The 3,834-nt window shown below is 35.8% G+C and overlaps 2 long non-coding RNA genes across 2 annotated transcripts; one reads left to right on the forward strand and one right to left on the reverse strand.

Moving 5' to 3' along the window:
- Nucleotides 1-373: 373 nt before the first annotated feature.
- LOC144639572 (uncharacterized) lies at nt 374-1,759 on the forward strand. Its single transcript, XR_013568172.1, has 2 exons — nt 374-660; nt 1,078-1,759. It is a non-coding gene; the product is annotated as an uncharacterized LOC144639572 (long non-coding RNA).
- A 675-nt stretch (nt 1,760-2,434) lies between these two features.
- LOC144639573 (uncharacterized) lies at nt 2,435-3,377 on the reverse strand. The gene is made up of 2 exons (XR_013568173.1): nt 3,017-3,377; nt 2,435-2,640 (listed from the first exon to the last, which is right to left on the reverse strand). It is a non-coding gene; the product is annotated as an uncharacterized LOC144639573 (long non-coding RNA).
- Nucleotides 3,378-3,834: the final 457 nt, after the last annotated feature.

The raw sequence follows: 3,834 nt of genomic DNA on the forward strand, positions 1-3,834 counted from the left end.
GTATGGTGGGTGATTACCGTCATAATTAAACTTTGGATTATGTTACTTGTTATTGCATTTTGTTTTACAATAAGTTGCTTGTGTGTTTGAATTTTATGTTGGTTGTATCAATTTTCTGTCAGAATTCAGAAATTTTCGTCTAATCAAATTTTCGGATAACTCTAAACTTTCTAGTCATTTGAATTTTTCAGGTTGTGCCAGTTTTCGGGAACTATTCCAATTTCAGACTGTTTTCCAATGCTTTGCATCTCCGATTCGTTTTTCGTTTCTGGTGTATTTTTTGCCAGTAGTTCGAATTTTCGGACACATTCAATTTTCTGCTAGTTCCCGGCGCCATATTGGAATAGTAACCGCGCAGACATAATAGCGAGGCTACCGGTGACCCGTGGCTGAGCGTGAAGAGAGATTACAGTGAGGATTCGGCAATTAGCCCGTGTTTTTTCGCGTTTTTCGGAACATAAGCGAAAGTTTTGATTCTAATAATACTCCTTCGTCATCTTCTAAGATGAATGGAAAATATTGGGCCGCTTTTGGCTGTAAAAAAGGCGAGTAAACTTCTCAGGGGCTATCAGTAGTTTTCGCTGCGTAACAAAACACAAGGAGATCCAGTGAAGAAATCGCATCCATGGTGTAATGTGATAAGACGCCAGCATGAGCATGGTGAGGACAATTTTCTTCGTCTTTAAAGCAATTTTTCTTTGTACTAATCATTACAAAAAAGGAAATATACACAGCTCTCCTGAGCAAGTCGTTGGGATCAGAAAGAAAGGTTTTTAACATGCAATGTTTACAGAACTTTTGTTTTATACTTGCTTCTAATCACTGAAGTTGTTTGATAACATTTTATATCTAGGAAAGCCCTTCTGTTGACAAGTCTCCATTTAAATATATATCTCAATTCAGAAATTATTCCCAATTTTGCCTACGGTTTTTTTTATTTCTGTATTTATTTTGAGTCTGATATAAGCTTATTGTATTTTGATAAGATTTAAAAGAAATAGATTATTGATAACAAAGAGTTGCTTTTAGGTAAAGTTGTAAGCTTAGTTTAAATCCGTTTTCAATATTGTCTCATAGGTGAAAGCTATCCCAGTAAACATGGATTGTGAAATTATCACACAAAGAAGTCACTATTTAAAAGAAGGCACAGAGAAACATCTACTCAAGAAATAAAAATGCAAAAGAAAAGGGAAAACTTTTTTCTCATTAACCAGGAGTATTATTGCACCCTATTAAATCACCTGATGAAAAGTCTGATTGATCTGCAAAGAGAATAATGCATCATTGAATTTAAACTGGTTGAATTTCAGGCAAAGTTTGGTCTCAACCACATTACAGTCAGGGTAGTTTAATCGTCCATCAGTGATAACCCATCATTTTGGTATTATTTCTCCAGAAGAGGTTAAAAATCAACTTTTCTATCAGCTCTAGATGAGAGAATTTGGTCAAATTCAGGGAAAATTTTTAATTACTGTTACATCTCCTTTTGTGTACATGTGTATGTATTGACCTGGTAAAGTTTTGGGGCTGTTCATTCTTTGACAGTAAAGGGTTAACCACCCATAAATCTTTTACACTGAAACCAGAAAGTATGTCAATACTTTAAACACTTTCTGAATGTTTATTATCTCAAATGGGGAGCTATAAAATTTAAGGTCCTGCATGTAGTATTGAAAATATTGATGTAATGTTTAAGATGAATGTATTGTTTAAATAAGACAGTAAAGAAAATTAAAATAAATAAAATCTTCATCATGAAGCTGGATGGAACTCTGCTAGATTAGCTGTAGTTCGGTGTCCATATGAAACTCTACCATCAATGGGGAAGAGGAATTTCTCTTGTTGTAACCTCCAGGTCAATCTGTAAAAGGTAAGGTAAAGTCTGTGTCTACTCCCCCCTGGATGGAATGCCAGCAGTAAATTCGCTGTTACCCATTTATACACCTGGGTGGAGAGAGGCACTGAGAGTAAAGTGTCTTGGCCAAGAACACAACGCAGCTCCCCCACCAGGACTCGAACCCGGGCCGTTCGACTGGGAGTCGAGTGCGCTAACCATTGGCCACCGTGTCTCCCACACCAGGTCAATGTGTAGGGGTGGAATTTGTTTTGTCTGAGAATGTGGTGTTAAAAAAAAATTGAAAAAGCAAGCCTTTTCTCTCCAAAATAGACAATAAAATTCCTTTAAGGCCAGAATAAGGCAAGGACAAAGAACAAATACAGTTGTCCCTGGACATGTAAAGTATAGCAATGATTTTATCATTCCCTCAGGCAATTTTTGTAAATATAACTTTAGACTTGCAAGCATTATTGTCAGTTATACATGGTCCACATTTTGTGCATCTCATAATAATAATAATCGTTACCATACTGTTTGGGTTGGTAATACTTTTTTATAGTAACAGGAACTGTTAAATGGCTTTTTGAAACACCTTGATTCAACACTGCAAATGATTTATTTCAAAACTTAGTAGCTGATGCAGTCATTTCAACTATGAAAACATTTTTTATTCTTAAAAAATTGCCCTCTGCTTGTGTTATTTTCCATTTCTTGACTTGAATAGATGATTTTCTGAGCTTCTTTCAACTGGCAGACTCCTTTTAGAATGTTTCACAATCTATGTTGCTGGGATTTCTCTTTACCTATGAGATAATATTAAAACTTTATTTAAACCAAGCTTATAACTTCACCTAAAAGCAGCTCTAACCAATATAAAATAAACTGCTACACTCAGAAATAAAATAAAAAAGAAGTCTGCAAAATTGAGAATAATTCCTGATTTGGGATAACTATTTTACTGAAAACTTTCAAGAATTGGGCATTGTGTAATGTAAAGTATTATTAAACATCAACTTCAGTGATTGAGAGCAAGTAAACAAAAGTTCTGTACACATTGCATGTTAAAAACCTTTCTTTCTGATCCCAACGACTTGCTCAGGAGAGCTGTGTATATTTCCTTTTTTTGTAATGATTAGTACAAAGAAAAATTGCTTTAAAGACGAAGAAAATTGTCCTCACCATGCTCATGCTGGCGTCTTATCAGATTACACCATGGATGCGATTTCTTCACTGGATCTCCTTGTGTTTTGTTACGCAGCGAAAACTACTGATAGCCCCTGAGAAGTTTACTCGCCTTTTTTACAGCCAAAAGCGGCCCAATATTTTCCATTCATCTTAGAAGATGACGAAGGAGTATTATTAGAATCAAAACTTTCGCTTATGTTCCGAAAAACGCGAAAAAACACGGGCTAATTGCCGAATCCTCACTGTAATCTCTCTTCACGCTCAGCCACGGGTCACCGGTAGCCTCGCTATCATGTCTGCGCGGTTACTATTCCAATATGGCGCCGGGAACAAGCAGAAAATTGAATGTGTCCGAAAATTCGAACTACTGGCAAAAAATACACCAGAAACGAAAAACGAATCGGAGATGCAAAGCATTGGAAAACAGTCTGAAATTGAAATAGTTCCCGAAAACTGGCACAACCTGAAAAATTCAAATGACTAGAAAGTTTAGAGTTATCCGAAAATTTGATTAGACGAAAATTTCTGAATTCTGACAGAAAATTGATACAACCAACATAAAATTCAAACACACAAGCAACTTATTGTAAAACAAAATGCAATAACAAGTAACATAATCCAAAGTTTAATTATGACGGTAATCACCCACCATACCTCCGGCCTAAATTTCCGGTTTTTGGATGTAAACAAGCCTAACATGTGATTGGCCGGCTGAAATCACACGATGATCACGAATCGATGGCGTGAGCATTAGAGAAAAATTATTTTAAATGGAAAATCCAGTTACTAAGGTAATGTACAAAGCAACAGTT

The sequence above is a fragment of the Oculina patagonica genome, unplaced genomic scaffold (assembly GCF_052425735.1).
Source record: "Oculina patagonica isolate OP01 unplaced genomic scaffold, crgOcupat unplaced1072, whole genome shotgun sequence".
Lineage (NCBI taxonomy): Eukaryota > Metazoa > Cnidaria > Anthozoa > Scleractinia > Oculinidae > Oculina > Oculina patagonica.